Source organism: Erinaceus europaeus, chromosome 13, assembly GCF_950295315.1.
Source record: "Erinaceus europaeus chromosome 13, mEriEur2.1, whole genome shotgun sequence".
NCBI classification, from domain to species: Eukaryota; Metazoa; Chordata; class Mammalia; order Eulipotyphla; family Erinaceidae; genus Erinaceus; species Erinaceus europaeus.
Window position 1 is genome coordinate 42,252,199 of NC_080174.1, and position 22,421 is coordinate 42,274,619.

The following is a 22,421-nucleotide window of genomic DNA, read 5'->3' on the forward strand; positions in this document are numbered from 1 at the left end:
CGCCCCCCCCTCCCCGGCACACTGGAAAATTAAATTTGAGGCCTGGTGAGGTGATGCAGCAGTAGGGCCCCTTCTCCTTTTAATCCCAGATGGAGACAGAGAAGAGAAGAAAGAGAGAAAGAGGAAGCAATACCACAGCATTGTCCCTCCATCTACAGAACTTTCTCTTGGTGTCTGGCGCTCCCATGTGGTACCAGGGACTCAGACCCCTGTCCTCACTCACGGTAGTGTGTATCTTACTGGATGAGCTATCTCTCAGTCACACCCAAAAATATATATATATATATATATATATATTTATTTTTTCAGTTCAAATTTTTAAAAAATATTTATTTTATTTATTTATTCCCTTTTGTTGCCCTTGTTGTTTTATTGATGTAGTTATTATTATTGTTGTTGTCATTGTTGGATAGGACAGAGAGAAATGGAGAGCGGAGGGGAAGACAGAGAGGAGGAGAGAAAGATAGACACCTGCAGACCTGCTTCACCGCCTGTGAAGCGACTCCCCTGCAAGTGGGGAGCCGGGGTTTGAACCGGGATCCTTAGGCCGGTCCTTGTGCTTTGCGCCACCTGCGCTTAACCCACTGCGCTACCGCCCGACTCCCCCAAATATTTATTTTTAAAAAGGAAAATCAAATTTCAGAATAAGCTGACAGCAAAAAAAGACCCCTCCTACTGAGGCTGAAGTTCCCCTAGGAAAGGGCATGAGCATCTGAGGAGGTGAAGTCACACTGTGTTAGAAATGCACTGTCTTTGGGGGTCGGGTGGTAGCGCAGCAAGTTAAGCCCACGAGGTGCGAAGTGCTAGGACTGGAGGAAGGATCCCGGTTCGAGCCCCCGGCTCCCCACCTGCAGGAGGTCGCTTTGCAAGTGGTGAACCTGGTCCGCAGGTGTCTTTCTCTCCCCCTCTCTGTCTTCCCTTTCTCTCTGTCCTACCTAACAAACGACTACATCAATAACAACAGCAATAATAACTACAACAACAATAAAAAACAAGAGCAACAAAAGGGAATATATATATATATATATATGATATGTTGTCTTCATGGATTTTTCTAAACCCTTGTCCCCCAAACTGGTGCTTCTGGCTGTTTCTTCTGGAACATTAGGTGTCATGAGGGGTCAGGTCTCAGGTTCTCTGCTCCAGAGGCTCAAAAGCTTCCATGATTGCTCTGAGGAGCCGGTTGTGAGTGATTTTAAGAGTTGATAGAAACCTGGAAGGAACCCCCTCCTGGCACGCCTACAAGTGCCCCAAGAATTGTTTCAGAATCAGGATCATTCAAAATCAGAATTGTGGAGAGGCAGAATCCACCCTGATCCTCAGGCAGACCCACCCACACCCTCTTCCCAAGCTTTGACCATCCAGTTTGCCTTGATTATTTAATCAGATAAGAAGAACCTTCTTCCCCAGCTGTGGGGGTCACAGGCTTTGCATAGGCATGTTTACACATCTGACTGCCTGGTTTGTCACAGGCAAATGCTTGTCATTGGGGCTGGGGGGAGAAGGGAGGAAGGAACAAGGAAGAGAGGAGGAGGAGAGAGATTTGGACACCGAGAACCTCCAGTGTCAGTGTGGCCTCAGGGCCGTTAAGAACAGGAATTCCTCTTGTGTGCTGTGTTTTCTTTCAGCCAAGTCCCTGCTTGCACAACAGCCTGTATCCATGGCTGCTCTTGGAGCAGGGAAACATGTTTTCTGACCCTCACCCCTCACTTGGGTCAGTTCCAGGGCAGAAAGAAAGGCAGCCGCTGCAAGAAATCAGCCAAGAGGGACAGCAGCCATGAAACACAAGCCCTGGGAACTGTCAGAAATCAGGTGGGGTCTTTGCATGGCTGGGGTTTGTACATGCCACCCCCCCACCCCCACTCTCCAGGGCTAGAGCCTCAGGTGGAGACTGGGTTCCATCTTTGGGGCAGACACTGATCTCTCTTCCATGCTGGGATTCCCAAAGTGTGGTCTCTGGGCCAGCAGTAGCCAGAAACATGTGAGAATGCAAATTCTTACTTTATTTTACTCCGGTGATATTGATTTAAAACATACAGTTTCAAGTATACAGTATTTATAGTTCTCTGCCTGGGAGATGGTGCAGTGGATAAAGCACTGAACTCTCAAGCATGAGGTCCTGAGTTCAATTCCTAGTATTACAAGTATCAGAGTGATGCTATGACTCCCCCTCCCACCCCTGTCTCTCTCTCATTAAAAAAAATGAGGCAAAAAAAGTGGCTACCAGGAGTGGTGAATTAGCTGTACAGGCACTAAGCCCCAGTGATAACCCTGGTAGAAAAAAAATTGTGTATATTACTTTTCCCATATTTGGGAGCTACTCTCTTCCCTGATCCAGTTTTCTGGTTCTTTTTCTAACTGTGACACCATCCCCCCAGACAATAGCTTAGGTCACCTGCACATTGGATGTCAGGTATAGGCAAAAACTAGTTGGGTCATGGGCCCCTTGGAATATACCTAAGATAGACCTACTAGCTTTTCCAAAATGGAGACCCCAAATCTCCATCCACAGTATTATTGCCTTTAGGTTCATGATTAGTCCATAATTTGCTCTGCTTTCTATCTTAACTCTTTCTCAGCCACCAGGTTCCAGATGCTACCATGATGCCAAATGGACTTCCCAGGGCAGACGGCCCCACCATGTGTCCTGGAGCCCCGCCTCCCCGGATCCCTTTACCACTAGGGAAAGAGAGATAGTCTGGGTGTATGGATCCACCTGCCAAAGCCCATGTTCATCGGGGAAGCAATTACAGAAGCCAGACCTTCCACCTTCTGCACCCCATAATGACCCTGGGTCTGTACTCCCAGAGGGTTAGAGAATAGGAAAGTTATCAGGGGAGGGGATGGGATACAGGGCCCTGGTGGTGGGAACTATACCCCTCTATCCTATGGTCTTGTCAGTGTTTCCATTTTATAAATAAAAACTTAAAAAAAACTAAAAATGGAAAAATGTATATATATGTATATGTATCTCCACATTTATAAACTACAGTGTGTTCACTGCCAAAGGACTAGTTCCCCTAGTCAGCAAAACAGTTTGCCGCCTTCAACCATTTTGCACCTATCCTATCAGTCTGTTCCCTGTAGCATAAAGCTATTTTATTTTTTGTTCATTTGTTGTACATTTCAGTCCCCATATTATGCAATCTACTTATTATTTCAGGCCACATATTATTCAGTTTATTTCAGTTTTTATAATACCTTCAAGGACCACCTATATTGTCACAAATGGTAATTTTTCATCTTCTTATGATCAAGTAATATTACACTGTGTGTATACTGTTTCTTATTTTTAAAATATTTTAACTATTTTATTTATTAATTATTTATTTATGTTGAATAGAGACAGAAACTGAGAGGGGAGGGAGGGAGAGAAACACTTACACCACTGTTTCAGCTTCTGTGAAGCTCCCCCTGCATGCCCAGCAGGCCTTTTTTTTTTTTTTTTTTTTTTACACCAGAGCACTGCTCTGGCTTATAGTGGTGGTATAGGGGGATTGAACCTGGAACTTTGGAGCCTCAGGCATGACAGTCTCTTTGTATAACCATTATGCTATCTGCCTTCTGCCCTATACTGTATCTTCTTAATACAGTATACTTACTACCAGAGCACTGGCTTATGGTAGTGCTGGGACTGAATCTGTGACTTTGGATCCTCAGTTCTGAAACTCTCTTTGCATAACTATTATGCTATCTCCCTGCACCCCATACTATATTTTCTTTAACTGTTATTGGACACTTAGGATGGTCTCCTATCTTGAATATTGTAAGTATTGCTGCAGTGAACATAGGGATATAGGTAGCTTTTGAATTGCTGTCTTTGTAGTGAATGCAAATTCTTTTAAAATATTTTTTAATTATATTTATTTATTTATTGGGTAGACGCAGCCAGAAATTGAGAGGGAAGGGGGTGATAGAGAGGGAGAGACACAGAGAGACACCTGTAGCCCCGCTTTACCACTTGGGAAGCTTTCACCCTGCAGGTGGGGACTGGGGGCTTGAACCTGGGTCCTTGCACAATGTAACATATGCACTCAACTAGGTGCGCCGCCGCCACCTGGCTCCCAAATTCTTTTCCCCAAAAGATTCATTTGAAATATTTATTTATGAGAAAGGGAGAGGGCACTAGAGCAACTCTGGCATATGTGATAGGGATTGAACTCAGGACCTCAAGTTTGAGGATAAAACAACACTTTATCCATTGTAACACCTCCTGGACTATAATTTATTTTCACCTTTTTTTTTTTTTTTTCCACCAGAGCACTGCTCAGCTCTGGCTAATGGTGGTGTGGGGGATTGAACCTTGGACTCTGGAGTCTCAGGCATGAGGGTCTGTTTGCATAACCATTATGCTATCTGCTCCTTGCCCAATATTTATTCATTGACTAAGAGAGAGAGGGAGAGGGAGAAGGTGAGGAAGAAGGAGAGAGTCAGAGCATCACTCAAATGTGGTGCTAGGGAGCAGATTTGGGACCTCACCCTTCTAAGTACTGCACTCTACAGCTACCAGGCTGCTGAAGTTGAAATAATATATCCAAAGTCACACACAGAATCTCTCCAGCAACAGATGGAGTCCAAGATTTACACCCAGACTGGTGTTTCTGGGCACTGGAGGTCTGTTGGAGATCTTGGTTGAGACTGTTGAAGAGCTTTTAAGCACCGGGTGTCAGAACTGATTCACCTTTAAAGGCACCAAAATGTTTTGCTTATAAAATTCTCTGGGTGGTTGGGGACAAGCCAGACACACTTGTACAGTCTGTTTTTCAGTCTCTCTTACTGTTTCTGAAAATCACCCCCATTAGCAAACACAGAAGCCTGGGTGACTGGAACAAGAGTGACTCAGAGCTGACATAGGTGGGAGAAGCATAAATCCGAGTGCCCTGTGGGGGGAGAAAGCGTATTGCACCCCATAGTTAAATAGAAGACCAGAAAGATGGTAGTTGGTGAGTGTCATTGTAAGCTATTTTTAATTTTTGCATTTTGCTTTTTTAAAGCTTATTTATTCATACATGATAACGATGACAGAATGAGAGAGAAGCAGAGCATCAGTCTGGCACATACTGGGAGTCAAACTCAGGATCTCATTCTTGTAAGTCCAGTATTCTAGACACTGCACCACCTCCAGGACTGTCCATTATTTTTCCATTTTCTACCAGTTGATCATGTCTTTATTTATTTTTATTTTTTAGACAGAGTCAGAGAGAGTAAAAGAGGCCACAATACCAAATTTTCCTTCAGTGCAGTGGGGGCTGGGCTTGAATTTGGGTTGCACTGGCAAAGAAGCATACTACCCAAGTGAGCTATTTCACCAGCTGATACTGTTTTTTTTTTTTTATGACAATTTTATTATGTATAAAAGGGGGAAAAGGTGGATCCAGAACTCAACCCTCTTGGAATGGCTGTCGTTTGTTGGTATCAGCTCTAATTGCAAGAGTTATAACGATGGCTGCCACTGGGGACTGTTTATATTGTTCTAACTCCTTTCTCAGTGTCTTCTGTAATATATATTTACTCATTTAATCCTCACTAGCTTGACTGAGGTCAGAAAATCAAACAGTGCCATGCTAGATAAAGCACAGCCTGTCAATCGCATACGTTGCTATTGTTCTGGAAACTGCTATTTATCTTTTTTTTTCATATTTATTTATTTCCTTTTGTTGCCCTTGTTGTTTTATTGTTGTAGTAACTGATATCATTGTTGGATAGGACAGAGAGAAATGGGGGGGGGGCAGAGAGGGTGAGAAAGACACCTGCAGACCTGCTTCACCGCTTGTGAAGCGACTCCCCTGCAGGTGGGGAGCCGGGAGCTGGAACCGGGATCCTTACGCAGGTCCTTACGCTTTGCGCCATGTGCGCTTAACCCCCGTGCTACCGCCCGACTCCCTATTTATCTGTTAAGTGGCACTGGGCCTTGCACATGCACAGTTCTACTCTCTTGCTGGTGTTTTTTTCAAAACCCCATTATATTTCAGAGAGATAGAGAGAAACAGAGGAAGAGACAGCCCAGCACTGCTCCACCATATGTAGTGCTTCCCCAAGGGCTGTGGTGTCCCCATGTGGTGCCAGGACTCTAATTCATGGCATCCTTCACGGTAAGGTGGCTGCTCTACCAGGTGAGCTCCAAGTCTCCCTGCTCTGGAAATTGTTCTCAAGTCCAGTGAGAGTGATAGACTTGTCCTCCTTCCTTCCCTCCCTCCTCAGTGAAAAGGCTTCCTTTTGCATGATACAAGATCACCAAGGTGGGCAGGTGGGCAGGTGGGGGAGGTAACAGAGGGTCTGGTGATCCAGACAGGAGTGTTTGATAGTTGCTTGAGTTTTTGGAAGCCCCAGAGAAAACTCATTCTTCCTGGAGGTACTGGCTCATACAATCACCAGCCTAGACCCCAAGCCTTTGGGACTTTCATGGTAAGTGTGGGGAGAGAGGAGTGGTTATTTGAGGGCTACAGACATCTAAGAATTGTGGTTAAACATTGATGGATTCAAATCTCACTGCTGTCTCTGACCTGTTGTGAGAGACCTTTGGTAAGCTTTGGTAAGGACCTAACCGTTGAGTTTCAGCTTCATTAGTGAAATGAAGATCTGGGGCTGGGGGTATATAGCATAATGGTTATGCAAAGAGACTCATGCCTGAGGCTCCAAAGTCCCTGGTTCAATTCCCTCATACCACCATAAGCCAAAGCTGATCAGTGCTATGGTAGAAAAAAAAAAAGTAAAGTGAAGATCTGGGAGATTGGTGGAAAAATACATGTAAAGCACTTTGCTAGTGATGCCTCTTACCATTATTATTCAACAAATTTTTGTGGAGCACCTATACTGTGCCCAGCAATGAGCCAACAGCAGATCCCCAGGAGTTGCCAGGACCAGTAACTGTACCTGTAGGCCCCAAATACTCACAGATAAAGTAATTCAGCAGAAGCAAGAAATTAGAGCAAGTCCACAGGGGATGGGGTGGGGCTTGAACAAAATTTCTCTTAGTCTCAAGGGGCACTCTGCAGACACCTGACCTATAAACAACAGAAAAAGCATGTACCCTTCCTTTTTGTAAAATAAACAAATAAATAATAAACAAGGGAGCCTATTTAGAGTTATTTGTTTGTTTGTTTAGTCATCTCTGGGACTTCACCACTTGATTTTTAAAAATTTATTTATTTACTTTATCAGATAAAGGGGGGAGAGGGGGAGGGACACACACACAGACACACACACACACACACACACACACAGACCGAGACTGAGACAGAGACAGAGACAGAGACAGAGACAGAGACAGAGAAAGATCACCAGAGCATCACTCTAGCACATGCACTATGAATCAGATTCAGGACTCTATATCTGCAAGTGTAGTTTTAACTTCTGTGTCACCTCTTGGCTGCAGGTATATCCTTTCTTCTTGGCTGACAGAAGCCTGCTTTGTCATGTTGTTGGGGGTATTATATCTGAGTCAGTGGGTATAAAACAAAATATGGATTCCCTAGTCTTTTTTGCCAGCAAAGAACTTTCTCAGGGCCACTTAAGGAAGAAGCAGACAAGGCTAAACTTTCTTTCTTCTTCTTCTTCTTCTTCTTCTTCTTCTTCTTCTTCTTCTTCTTCTTTTTCTTTTTTTTTTTTTAAGACTAGACTTTCAATCTGTGTGGTATGGGAATAATAGAACTTCACAGGGTTGTGATTTGGAAGAATTACACACAGAGTTCTTAGAACAGTGGCTGGCAAATTGATGTTAGATGATTTTATCTTTTATTTTTATCAGTCTCTCTTTCAACTATAATACTTTGGATATTCATTCTGTGCTTTAAATCACCATCTTAAAAAATGGGGAGGTTAAAATACCATTTTTAAGATAAATAAAAGGCTACATGTTTCTACCTCCCTTGCAGCAGATTTAGTCATATGACTAAGTTATGGCTAATGGAATAGTAGTAGAAGAAACACATGCAACTTCCAGAAATTATCCTTAAGTGAGAAGATTATATATACCTCCTTTCTACTAGAATATGAAATGTAGGAGTGATGGCTGGAGCTAGAGCAGCCACTTTGGCAAGAGGCAAAAGTTGATTGTTGAGGATTTTGGAGCAACAAGTGAGATATCTAAATTATTAGGTTATCATATAGATTGCATTCCTAGATAGTCAATGGGAAAAAACTTTTTTTAAAAAAGATTTTATTTATTAATGAGAAGATAGGAGGAGAGAGAAAGAACCAGACATCACTCTGGCACATGTGCTGCCGGGGATCGAACTCGGGACCTCATACTTGAGAGTCCAAAGCTTTATCCACTGCACCACCTCCCAGACCACAGGAAAAAAAACTTCTTAAAATGTTTTTTTTTTCTTAAATAGTATTTATTTTTTTGATAGATGTAGAAAGAAATTGAGAGAGAAAAGGGCGAGAATGAGAGTGTTGAGGGAGAGAAGAGAACTGCAGCACTACTTCACCACTTCTGAAGCTTCACCCTTGCAGGTGGGTGCTGGGGGCTTGAACCTGCGTCCTTTTGCACTGTCATAATGTAAGCACTCTACCAGATGCACCACCAGCCAGCCCCTGAAAAATTAATGTCTAACTTGTTTAAGCTCCTATTATTTTGGGTATCTACCCCTCAAAGTAGAAATGAATCCATAGTAATTCAGGAAGAAAGTTTCGATTTGTACCCAGGTTTCCTAACCCTGAGACACTCTACCAGTGCAGATGGCAGTGGATCTGAAGCAGAATCAGGGGCGGGGAGAGGTTTCAATGGCATGTTACAAGACTAGGGAGACAGCATAGTGATTATGCAAAAAGGTCCCAGGTTCAGTCCCCAAGAACCACCAGAAGCTGGAATTTAGCAGTTCTGTGATTTAAAAAAAAAATGGAGGCAGGAAATCAAATTCATATTATAGTGGAGGTGATGCAGCAGATAAAGGTTTGAACTATCAAGCATGAGGATCTGATTTCAATTAATGCATGTGCCAGAGTGATGCTCTGGTTTTCTCTCCCCCTCACTTTCTCATAACGAAATCTTTAAAACAATTAAATTGCATATTACAGAGTCCCACCTCATCTTTGCTGACTTAGGTGCTCCAGAATTGAGGCCTGTGCAGGTAATTCTATATTAAGCAATTTCCTACCCTGAAGGTCTTGCACACTCAAGTCTGAGCACACTCTGTGTCATTCTGTTTCCTCATGAAAGTCTTAAGGAAATCAGGCCTCCCTTCTGATCTACCAGGTGGAACTGAAGAGGGTCAGACTCTGGGGCCTAACACCAAAGGGAGGTAGGGAGCGCTGCAGCCTAGGATCAGGAGTCTAGGGCTCAGGGAGTGCACACCTAATCCCCTGGGCAGGTGTGTGCAGCCTGAGTATCAGAATCGGTACTGCAATGGGATCTTGGATGGTGTGGAGGAGTAGCTGCCTCCAACACCTTTGTCCTCATATAGGGTAGTTGCTCTAAAGCTGGAACTGTCTGAGGCCTTACATGTCTATGACATATTGAGATGCCCTTATGGAACTTGGGACAAGCCTCAGGAGGCAGATCTCCACTCAGAGCCAGGATTTTAGTGCAAAGCTGTGTTCCCTTCCATGAGCCACTCCTCTCCTTGGGAGACATTGCTCATGCCTTGCACAAGCTGGTGGGCCCTGGGGGGGGGGGCAGGCTGAAAGTCTGATGTGAAGCACCTGGGGGCCATGTGACAGGAGCTGAGTGTGGTCTGACCTTGCACAAAGTCAGGCATGCCCAGCAGCATCTGTCATCAGGGGGAGCAGGCCCTGAGGGAGAAGAACTGGGTCCAGGCACATCCTGAAGCCCAGGCAAGCTGCTGAGCAGGCACCTCAGTCCCCAGAGTCCCTTCCTGGTCTCCAGCTCCTCCCTGCACCCACACCTCAGAGGCAGGTTCCGAGGCATGAAGATTCAACCCTGCAAGAGCTGCAGAAACAGGTGAAGACTGACTAAGCACCTGCAGGCACTGGGTCCCTGACTGAGACTAGAGGCACCAGGCTCCAAAGGGGGTGGCCCTCCCTGCTCACCAGCTCGCCCCCCTTGTGCTCCCTACACAGAGATGACTGTTAGGACTACTGTGGAGGGGACAGAGTGAGTCACATGAGCATGCCATGCTTGCTGTGTTAAGCAGTCTGAAGGGAAGTGTCAGCTTTTTGGAGGAGCACTGCCTCGAGATCTGGGGCTCCACCTCATCCTTATCCAAAGGAGGATGAGTTCAGGCACAGCCCCTCCTTAAGAGACTCTGAGCCACTGGGCTTGCCGGTTGCCAGGCAACCAAGATTGAGCCTGGGAGGTCATTTTTCAGACAATTCTGAGCTCCCTCCACAGCCTGCTAACAGATGGTCCAGCAGGCAGCCAGCCCAGGCAGAAATCAACGGCTGTGGCAGCGACACTATGAGGAGAATTTCCAGGCTCCAGCATTGTATCTCACTGTGCATTTTTCATGGAAGGAGAGATGGCCCGAAGTCAGGCTCTATGCCAGTCCTGGGCAGTAGCTGACAGTCATACTGAGTGGTCAGGTACCACGAGGGGAGGGAGGCCAGAGGACTGGTGGCAGAAGTGCTGTATGGGGAGATTCAGAATGGGAGTGTGAGAAAGTTCTGTCTCAAGTGACCATCCACCAAAGGGCACCCCTTGAAAGTAAGAGTCCTTTTCTTTTCTTTTTTTGCCTCAGGGTTATTGCTGGGGCTCAGTGCCTGCACTACAAATCTACTGCTCCTGGAGGCCATTTTTTCCCCTTTGTTGCCCTTATTGTTTATCAGTGTTATTACTATTATTGTTGTCATTGTTGTTGGATAGGGCAGAGAGAAATGGAGAGAGGAGGGGAAGACAGAGAGGGGGAGAGAAAGCTAGACACCTGCAGACCTGCTTCACCGCCTGTGAAGCGACTCCCCTGCAGGTGGGGAGCCGGGGGGCTAGAACTGGGATCCTTCTGCCAGTCCTTGCACTTTGCACCACGTGTGCCCAACCAGCTGTGCTATCACCTGGCCCCCCAGAGTCCTTTTCTTTTCTTTTCTTTTCTTTTCTTTTCTTTTCTTTTCTCTTTTCTTCTTTTCTATTAGCTGGTGCCACACTGGCATCTTCACTAAGATACACACACACACACACACACACACACACACACAGAGAGAGAGAGAGAGAGAGAGAGAGAGAGAAAGAGAGAGAGAGAGACTGGGAGAGAAGGGGGAGGAGGCAGGGACCATAGACCATCCTCTGGTGCTGAAACATTTCCCATGTGGTGCCAGGACTCAAATGGGGCTATTTACATGGCAAGGCAGGTGCTCGACCCAGTGAGTTTTCCCCCTGGCCTAAAAATAAGGTCCTTAGCAAACAGGTATCACCTCTGTCATAATTTTCCCTTCTTTGCTTTTAGGACCTTGACAGAATTTGGGACAATATGTATTCAGCGGGGAAGATGTACCTTTGATACTTCTAATTGCAATGGTACTAAAATTTTAGGGCAAGAGAGGTAGGGCAATTGCAGACTTCTCCCTGTTCTGTTATGCTGATATAAGAGAACACCGAGCCACATTTGGCTATTGTTCCCTGGCAATAGGACAGGTCACAACTAGATTGTGACTTTTACTCATTTGAGGCAATTTCATAGGTGACAGTTCAGCATGACTCCCTTGTCTTATCTGAGTCAAGCAGAATGTCACCTTACTAACAAGTGTTAAAACATCAGCCAGCATATTCCCTGCTACCTGCCACCCCCCACGCCCCAGGACAAGGACAAATTCCTGGAAGAATTTTGCAGACCTCCATGTTCCCTTTCCCCTTGCTGCTATATAGATAATTCATTTGCTGGTGTAGCGTGCTTGATAGTCACAGTTTGTTAATTCCATCTGCTTCCCAAGAGGACGACAAATAGTTACACGGTGACGCTCTGGGTTCTGAAAGCCTCCGAGTCCACCACAGCTGGTCAAGGAGCTGATTAATGAGAAGCAGCCATTTGCTCATCCCCAGCAGCGCCTTTCTGGTAGAGCTGGATCTGTTTCCCCATCCTCCTCTGTTTCCCCCTACATCTCTGTTCATCAGCTTACAGAATACCACCCACAGGTACTGTCTGAATACAGCATTGCAGCCCACCAGGAAGCTCCTGTTTCTATGAAGATTGAAGATGCATGCTAATAAGCCAGCACCCATGGGAGTCACTAGCCTTTCTTTGTACTTACTATCCAGGAGTACGTGACCTTAATGCTTAGAGGAGGGCTAGGGAGATATCTCAGCAGTAGTGCACAAGACTTGTATACAAAAGGTCTCTGGTTAAATCTCTAGTAGCCAGAGCAGAGTGGTGTTCTGGTCAAAACAATCACAAAAATTATTATGGGGACAGGGAGATAGCTCAGTAGTTAAGCACTGGACTTGCATATTCAGAGGTCCTATGTTCAACCTATGTACCACCATAGGTTCCAGAGCTAAACAGTGCTCTGGCATTTTTTTTCTTTTTCTTTTTTTTTACATTTTATTTATTTATTTTCTCTTTTGTTGCCCTTTTTTATTGTTGTTGTAGTTATTATTGTTCTTGTTATTGATGTTGTCATCATTAGATAGGACAGAGAGAAATGGAGAGGGGAGGGGAAGACAGAGGTATGTGTGTGGGGGGGCTTGAACCTGGCTCCTTATGCTGGTCCTTGTGTTTCATGCCACGTGCGCTTAACCCGCTGCGCTACCACCTGACTCTCTTTTTTTTTTATTCCTTCTAAAAAATAATTAAAATCTGAATGCATAGTAGAATGCCTTCGTGTGAGTTTGGTTATGATGTGAACTGAGGACGTCACCTCGTGAACCCTTTCACTGAGCTAAGCACCATGTGCGTGAAGGTGAGGATAGCACCTCTGGGGCTGTCAGAGCAAGGGATGGAAAGGACCTGGTTACTAAAAGACTTTAGGGACACCGCGTCTCTCACAACTAGGACCACTTACCACAGGATTGTTATATGAGATCAAAAAAGATTCTTTTAATTCAGTGTTTTTTTTAAAGATACGTGTGCTTTTTTTTCTAATATTTATTTTTTTATTCCCTTTTGTTGCCCTCGTTTTTTATTGTAGTTATTATTGCTGTTGTTGTTCTCATCGTTGTTGGATAGGACAGAGAGAAATGGAGAGAGGAGGGGAAGACAGAGAGGAGGAGAGAAAGACAGACACCTGCAGACCTGCTTCACCGCCTGTGAAGCGACTCCCCTGCAGGTGGGGAGCCGGGGGCTGGAACCGGGATCCTTATGCCGGTCCTTGTGCTTTGCGCCACCTGCGCTTAACCCGCTGCGCTACCGCCCGACTCCCCGTGCTTTTTTTTTTATTAACGTGATATAGATAGGTAGGTAGGTAGGTAGGTAGATAGGTAGGTAGATAGATAGATAGGTAGGTAGGTAGGTAGGTAGATAGATAGATAGATAGATAGATAGATAGATAGATAGATAGATAGATAGATAGATAGATAGATAATGGAGGGAGAGGACCACAACTTCACTTTGGTACATGTGATGCCAGTGATCAAACTTGGAGCCTCACTCTTTTAAGTTCAAAACTCTAGCCACTGCACTACCTCTTGGGTCACCACGGTATTTCTGGATATGTTTGCTACCACACCTTAGCCTTTCCCCCAACTAGTACATACATGCCCAGCGACGCTCCCATTTCATGGAGTGTCCAATCCATTAACTTTGGTTCTTTTCAACTTCCTCCCACCTTCCTTTCTCTTTGGATCACTTCCAGTTTCTAGGGTGTATCGCAATACCCACATCCTTGCAAATACCTTAATTCCTTGGTTCTTCTTTCTTTTCCTGTTAACTTACTTTGCAAAATCATACAGCTGGGCTGACTGGTTTCCTAGTCTCAAGCATCAAATGGGTTCAACAGGGAAAAAAGTCTCACTGTGTTTTTCTAATGAGCATAATTTTCTCCTTTACTCTCTTAAGATGACTGCCTCATTTCCTTTCCTACTTCCATAGTCTGCTACTTCCTTTCCTATTGTCATTCTCATTTGGTGATCTTAATCCATTTTTTTTTTCTTGTAAGAACTAAAGCTTTCAGCCCATACTGTTTCATATTTTTTCCACTAAATATGTTTCTGCTTGTTTCTGTATGTTCCAGAGAAGCTTTCTTGCTTCTCTCAATGTTTTTACTTATTTTTAATTTTATTGTTATTTTGGGGGCTCCTAGTTTCTATCCCTTTTAAGTTTTCAGAGTTTTTTTTTCTCAATTAGATCATTTCCCGACAACTTATACACATCTCTAATATCTCCCATCTTCCATAATAAAACAAGCCAAACATCTGTATTTATTTTCTCTTTTGTGTACTATGCAACCACAAACTTAGTGGCTTAAAACAACACAGATTGATTGCTTCACAGTTTCTGTGGGTTACATGTCCCTTCCTCTTGTCCTTCCTAGAGACGGTTAAATTAAGAAATGGGGGGGGGGGATAGAGCGGGAGAGAGAGAATATCTGCAACACTTCTTCAGCAGTCAGGAAGCTTCCCTCTTACTGGTGGGAGTCAGGGGTTTGAACCTGGATCCTTGCACACAGTAAGGTGTATGTTCTACCATTTGAGCCTCTACCTGGCCCCTCTGGCATGTTTTGATATATGCTGCACATTTTCTGGGCTATAATATTCTTTTTTTTATGATTTCAAAGTCAACTGATCAGAGATCTTAATTATACGTACAGGACCAGTAAGGTAGCGCACTTGGATAACGTGCTTGCTTGGTTGTGGGCATGACTCAGGTTTGAGCAGTGGGAGCTTCAGTCTCTCTCTCTCTCTCTCTCTCTCTCGCTCTCTCTCGCTCTCTCTCTCCCTTCTCCTCTTCCTATCTGAACCTGAATCAGTGAAGAATCAGTGATGACCTCCCCCCAATATATGCAGAATCTTTCACCTCTGCCATGTAATGTAAATGTAATGTAAACTGATCACTGACATCCTGTCAGACGCAAGAGCTGACCAGCACTCTGGTTAAAAATAATAACAATAATAAGTGATCCAGGAGGTGGCATAGTGGATAAGGTACTGGACTCTAAAGTGTGAGGTCCTAAGTTCAATTCCTGGCAGCACATGTACCAGAGTGATGTCTGGTTCTTTCTCTCTCTCCTCTTTCTCATGTATAAATTTTTTTTTCTTTTTTTTTTTATTGGGGAATTAATGTTTTACATTCAACAGTAAGTACAATAGTTTTTACATGCATAACATTCCTCAGTTTCCCATATAACAATACAACCCCCACTAGGTCCTCTGAATCCTTCTTGGACCTGTAATCTCTCCACCCACCTACCCCAATGTCTTTTACTTTGGTGCGACACGTCAATTCCATTTCAGGTTCTACTTGTGTTTTCTTTTCTAATCTTGTTTTTTAACTTCTGCCTGAGAGTGAGATCATCCCATATTCATCCTTCTGTTTCTGAATGATTTCACTCAACATGATTTTTTCAAGGTCCATCCAAGATCGGCTGAAAACGGTGAAGTCACCATTTTTTACAGCTGAGTAGTCTTCCATTGTGTATATATACCACAACTTGCTCAGCCACTCATCTGTTGTTGGATACTTGTGTATTGCTTCCAGGTTTTGGCTATTACAAATTGTGCTGCCAATAACATATGTGTACACAAATCTTTTAGGATCGATGTGTTGAGTTCCTTAGGATATATCCCCAGGAGAGGAATTGCAGGGTCATAGGGTAGGTCCATTTCTAGCCTTGTGAGAGTTCTCCAGACTGTTCTCCACAGAGGTTGGACCAATTTACATTCCCACCAGCAGTGTAGGAGGATTCCTTTGACCCTACACCCTCTCCAGCATTTGCTGCTGTTACCTTTTCTGATGTGTGACATTCTCACAGGAGTGAAGTGATATCTCATTGTTGTCTTTATTTGCATTTCTCTGACAATCAGAGACTTGGAGCATTTTTTCATGTGTTTCTTGGCCTTTTGGATCTCTTCTGTGGTGAATATTCTGCCCATGTCTGCCCCCCATTTTTGGATGGGGTTATTTGTTGTCTTGTTATTGAGTTTGGCAAGCTCTTTATATATGTTGGTTATTAAACTCTTATCTGATGTATGGCATGTAAAGATCTTCTCCCATTCTGTGAGGGGTCTCTTGGTTTGGGTAGTGGTTTCTTTCGCTGTGAAGAAGCTTTTTAATTTGATGTACTCCCATAGGTTTATACTTGCCTTAGTCTTCTTTGTAATTGGATTCGTTTCATTGAAAATGTCTTTAAAATTTATGCGGAAAAGAGTTCTGCCAATATTTTCTTCTAAGTATCTGATAGTTTGTGGTCTAACATCCAAGTCCTTGATCCACTTGGAATTTACTTTTGTGTTTGGTGAAATACAGTGGTTCAGTTTCATTCTTCTGCATGTTTCAACCCATTGTTTCCAACACCATTTGTTGAAGAGACTCTGCTTTCCCCATTTAATAGTCTGAGCCCCTTTGTCAAAGATTATATGTCCATAGGTGTGGGGGCTCACTTCTGGGCTCTCAATTCTATTCCACTGGTCAGTGTGTCTATTCATGTTCCAAGCAGTTTTGATGACAATGGCCCTATAATACAGTTTGAGATCTGGGAGTGTGATGCCTCCAGTTCTGTTCTTTTTTCTCAAGATTGTTTTGGCAATTCTAGGTCTTTTCTGGTTCCAGATAAACATTTGTAGCATTTTTTCTATTCTCCTAAAAAATGTGCTTGGGATCTTGATGGGGATAGCATTAAATTTGTAGATGGCTCTGGGTAGTATATTCATTTTGAATATACTACCAACCTATGAACATGGAATATCTTTCCACTTCTTTGTGTCTTTCTTAATTTCCTTGAGTAGTGACTCATAATTTTCAGTATACAAGTCTTTCACTTCTTTGGTTAGGTTTACTCCTAGATATTTTATTGTTTTTGTTGCTATAGTAAAAGGAATTGATTTCTGGATTTTAATTTCTTCTAGCTCAGTGTTTGCATAGAGGAATGCCACTGACTTTTGAATGTTCATTTTATAGCCTGACACCTTACTGTATTTCCTGATGATTTCCAAAAGCTTCTTGCTGGATTCCTTAGGTTTTTCCGTGTAAAATATCATGTCATCTGCAAATAGGGAGAGTTTGACTTCTTCTCTTCCAATCTGTATCCCTTTAATTCCTTGCTCCTGCCTGATTGCTATGGCAAGAGCTTCCAACACCATGTTGAATAGTAATGGTGATATTGGGCAGCCCTGTCTAGTACCTGATCTGAGTGGAAATACTTCCAGTTTTTCACCATTGAGTATGATGTTGGCTGTAGGTTTGCTATATATAGACTCCACTATCTTCAGGAATTTTCCATCTATTCCCATTTTTTGTAGTGTTTTGATCATAAAGGGATGTTGTATTTTGTCAAAGGCTTTCTCTGCATCTATTGATATGACCATGTGGTTTTTGGTCTTGCTTTTGTTGATGTGGTGGATCACATTGATTGATTTACATATATTAAACCAACTTTGCATGTCTGGGATAAACCCCACTTGGTCATGATGAACAATCTTTTTAATATACTGCTGTATCCGGTTGGCTAGAATTTTGTTCAGTATTTTCGCATCTATGTTCATCAGAGATATTGGTCTGTAGTTTTCTTTTTTGGTTGTGTCCCTGTCTGCTTTTGGTATCAGGGTGATGTTGGCTTCATAGAAGCTGGCAGGGAGTATTCCAGTGTTTCAATCTTCTGGAAGATTTTTAAAAATAGAGGTATTAGTTCTTCTTTGAAGGTTTTGTAGAATTCATTTGTAAAACCATCTGGTCCAGGACTTTTATTTTTGGGAAGATTTTTGATAACTGTTTCAATTTCATTAGCTGTGATGGGCCTGTTCATGTTATCCACTTCCTCTTCACTTAGTTTTGGAAGTTGGTAGGTATCTAGGAAATCATCCATTTCTTCCAGGTTCTCTAGCTTGGTTGTGTATAGTTGTTCATAGAAGGCTCGCATGATATGTTGAATTTCTGCAGTGTCTGTTGTGATATCTCCTCTTTCATTTACTATCCGATTTATTTGGGTCTTCTCCCTTTTTTGTTTTGTGAGTCTGGCTAAAGGTTTGTGGATTTTGTTCACTCTTTCAAAGAACCAACATTTACTTTCATTGATCTTTTGTATGGTTTTCTTATTCTCAATGTTATTTATTTCTGCCCTAACTTTAGTGATTTCTGTCCTTCTGGTTGCTTTAGGGTTCCTTTGTTCTTCTACTTCTAGGTCTTTAAGATGTGCAATCAGGCTGTTTACCTGTGCTTTTTCTTGTTTCCTAATATGTGCTTTATGGCTATGAACTTCCCTCTCAGTACTGCCTTAGCTGTGTCCCAAATATTTTGATAGCTTGTGTCTTCATTTTCATTGAACTCTCGAAACATTTTGATTTCTTCCTTGAGTTTCTCTTTGACCCAGAGGTTGTTAAGAAGTGTACTGTTGAGCTTCCACATTTTGGGACTGTTACTAATCTTTTGTTGATTGTTAAGTGTTAGTTTAATTCCATTGTGGTCTGAGAAGATGATTGGGATGATTTCAATGCTCTTGAATTTGCTGATGCTGTCTTTGTGGCCTAACATATGGTCTATCCTTGAGAATGACCCATGTGGATTTGAGTAAAATGTGTATTCCAGTTTCTTGGGATGAATGACTCTGAAAATGCCCAATAGTTCTAGTTTATCTATCTCTTCATTTAGCTCCCTTATGTCTTTATTGATTTTCTGCCTGGATGATCTGTCAAGTTGAGAGAGTGGGGTGTTGAAGTCCCCTACTATGACTGTGTTGCTGTTAATATATTGCTGTAGCTCTTTCAGTAGAAGTTTGATGTATTTAGATGGCTTCTCATTGGGTGCATAAATGTTAATAATTGTTAAGTCCTCTTGATTGACTGATCCTCTGAGCATTAAGTAGTGTCCATTCCTATCTTTTTTAATATTATCTATTTTCAAGTCTATCGTGTCAGATATGAGAAAAGCTGTTCCTGCCCTTTTTTTGTGGGCCATTGGCTTGTATGATAGTTTTCCATCCTTTCACTTTAAGCCTGTGTTTGTCTTGTTGAGTTAGGTGGGTTTCCTGTAGACAGCATATTGTTGGGTTGTATTTTCTGATCCATCTTCCTACTCTGTGTCTTTTAATAGGTGAATTCAGGCCATTGACGTTTATTGATAGCAAAGATTGAAGATATTTTAATGCCATTCTTGTAGAGTTTTAGAGTATTATGATATATGTCCTATTTATGATGATCTGACTGTTTATAGAAGACCTTTCAGAACTTCTTTCAGGGGAGGCCTGGTGATAGTTGATTCCTTCAACTATTGCTTGTCTGAGAAGGTTTTGATGCCTCCATCTAGTCTGAATGACAGTCTAGCAGGATATAGTATTCTCGTGGATAAATTTTTTAAAATCTTAATATATATCTTCTTCTTAAGTTAAAAAATTTTTTTTGTATTATCTTTACTTTTTTATTGGATAGAGACAGCCAGAAATTGAGAGGGTAGGGGTGATAGAGAGGGAGAGAGACAGAGAGACACCAGTAAGCAACAGTGCTTCACCACTTGCAAGACTTTCCCCCCTGTAGGTGGGGACCAGGGGCTTGAACCTGGGTCCTTGCACATGTACTCTTAACCAGGTGTGCCACCACCTAGTCCCTTTTTACATATATATTATTTATTAAAATATTATTTATTTATTAGAAAGGTAGAAGGAGAAAGAGAGAGAGAGAAAGAACCAGATATCACTCTGGTACATGTGCTGCCAGGGATCAAACTCAGGACCTCATGCTTGAGAGTCTAATTCTTTATCCACTGCCCCACCTCCCAGACCACTATATATATAAAACTTCAATCGTGGCAGACCAATAGGTGGAACATAAGATAAAGTATTGGACTCTGAAGCATGGGGGCTTGCATGTTGCATGTGCCAGAGTGATTCTCTGGTTCTCTTTCCTCCTCCACATAAAGAAATACATACAGGGGCCAGGTGGTGGCATATTATAATTAAAAAGGACCCAGGTTCAACCACTGGTCCCCATCTGCAGGGGGAAAGCTTCACAAGTGGTGAAGCAGGGCTGCAGGTGTCTCTCTCCCTCCCAATCTCCTCCTCCCCTCTCAATTTCTGTCTGTTTCTAACCAATAAATAAATAAAATATTTTTAAAATATAAAAAAATAAAGAGGGACCAGGTGGTGGCGCATCTGGTTGAGTGCACATATTACAATGCTCAAGGACCTGGGTTCAAGTCCCTGGTCCCCATCTGCAGGGGGAAAACTTTGCAAGTGGTGAAGCAGTGCTACGGGTGTGTCTCTCTCTCTACCCCCCCATCCCTCTCAATTTCTGGCTGCTTCTATGCAATAAGTAAATAAAGATAATAAAAAAATTAAAAAATAAAGAAATACATACATCTTAAAACAACAACAAACAGGAAAAAAAAAGGACTAGCAAAATAACTCAGACAGTGTGTTGTTTCACCCTGTGCAAAACTAAAGTCTTAGCTGCACTGGAGGAAGTTTCAGTGTTGTGGTCTTTTTACTCTCTATCCCTGCTCCTCTGTTTCTTTATCTATGCCTCTCTCCTTGTCTGAGAAAGTCAGTCCTAGAGTAATGAGACACTAGTGGCTACAAAAAAAAAAAAAAAAGCATGGAACATTTTAAACATAAATAAAGTAGAATTCTATAATCATGTCCCAATTTTATTATTTTTTTTAAATTTTTTATTTAAGAAAGGATTAATGAACAAAAACATAAGGTAGGAGGGGTACAACTCCACACAATTCCCACCACCCAATCTCCATAACCCACCCCCTCCCATGATAGCTTTCCCATTCTCTAGCCCTCTGGGAGCATGGACCCAGGGTCGTTGAGGGTTGCAGAAGGTAGAAGGTCTGGCTTCTGTAATTGCTTCCCCGCTGAACGTGGGCGTTGACTGATTGGTCCATACTCCCAGTCTGCCTCTCTCTTTCCCTAGTAAGGTGTGTCTCTGGGGAAGCTGAGCTCCAGGACACATTGGTGGGGTCTTCAATCCAGGGAAGCCTGGCCAGCATCCTGGTGGCATCTGGAACCTGGTGATTGAAAAAAGAGTTAACATACGAAGCCAAACAATTTGTTGAGCAATCATGGATCCCAAGCTTGGAATAGTGGAGAGGAAGTGTTAGGGAGGTACTCACTGCAAACTCTAGTGTACTACTGCTTTCAGGTATATATTTTGCAGTAGTTTATGGATACGTGTGCACATAAGCTCTCTCTCACAGAAACTGGTGTATATCTAGGTTATGGGACTTTGTTAGAAAGTGAACTACCTGAGATAAAATTAGAGTGTACTATAAAAGGAAAGGTCTCACCTGAGTAATGAAGCTGAAGGGTTGTCATTCCACACGTGAAGTCTCTGGACACAGTCTGAGGTGAAGCATGTTGAGGTGGCAATCGTTGCGTTGGTTAGGTTGTGATCGGCGGATGCAATATTATTTGATATGGATTGGGAGATGCATACGGGAAAGTGAGCCCTATTCAAGGGTTCCAGGACTGGGGGAAGTAGGGGCTCTATAGTGGAGATGTGAGGTTCCTGCTGTCTTAGGGTTCAAAAAGACAATCGATAGTTAATGTTATCATCACATTATTTGTTAATTGGGTTAACTTTGAAAAGTCCTTTTGTTATGGTTTGCTGTACAGTATCCAGTATCTTGTATATAGCTGTGCTATTGGATGCTTCTAATCTACTTGGTCTAGGCTTTTGAGAGAGTCCGCATATCAAATACACAGCCTATATATTAAAAGGATTCAGTTTGTGTTTTGAGAAACTTTGAGACATACAATTGATTTTCCCCCTCTCATATTAATTAACTACTGATTTATATGTCTATATGTTTATATGTAAACATATGTATATATGTTTACATTTTGCTAGGAGTGTACATAAACACCATTCCCACCACCAAAGGACTGTGACCCATCCCTCCCGCCCACTCCCACCCCCCACTGGCCCAGGAAGCTGCATGTCTACCCCTCACCACTGGGTTTTTACTTTGGTGCCCTACTTACAATTTGATCAGGTCCTGCTTTTAGTTTCCCTTTCAGATCTTCTTAATCAACTTCTGTTGATGAGTGGGATCATCCCATACTCATCTTTATCTTTCTGACTTAGTTCACTTAACATAATTCCTTCTAGCTCTGTCCAAGATGGGTCAGAGAAGGTGGGTTCATTGAAAACAGCATGGTACTGGAACAAAAATAGGCACACAGACCAGTGGAACAGAATTGAAAGCCCAGAAGTAAATCCCAACACCTATGGGCATCTAATCTTTGATAAGGGGGCCCAAAGGATTAAATGGAAAAAGGAGGCTCTCTTCAATAAATGGTGCTGGGAAAACTGGGTTGAAACATGCAGAAGAATGAAATTGAACCACTTTATCTCACCAGAAACAAAAATCAACTCCAAATGGATCAAAGACCTAGATGACAGACCAGAAACAATCAAATACTTAGAGGAAAACATTGGTAAA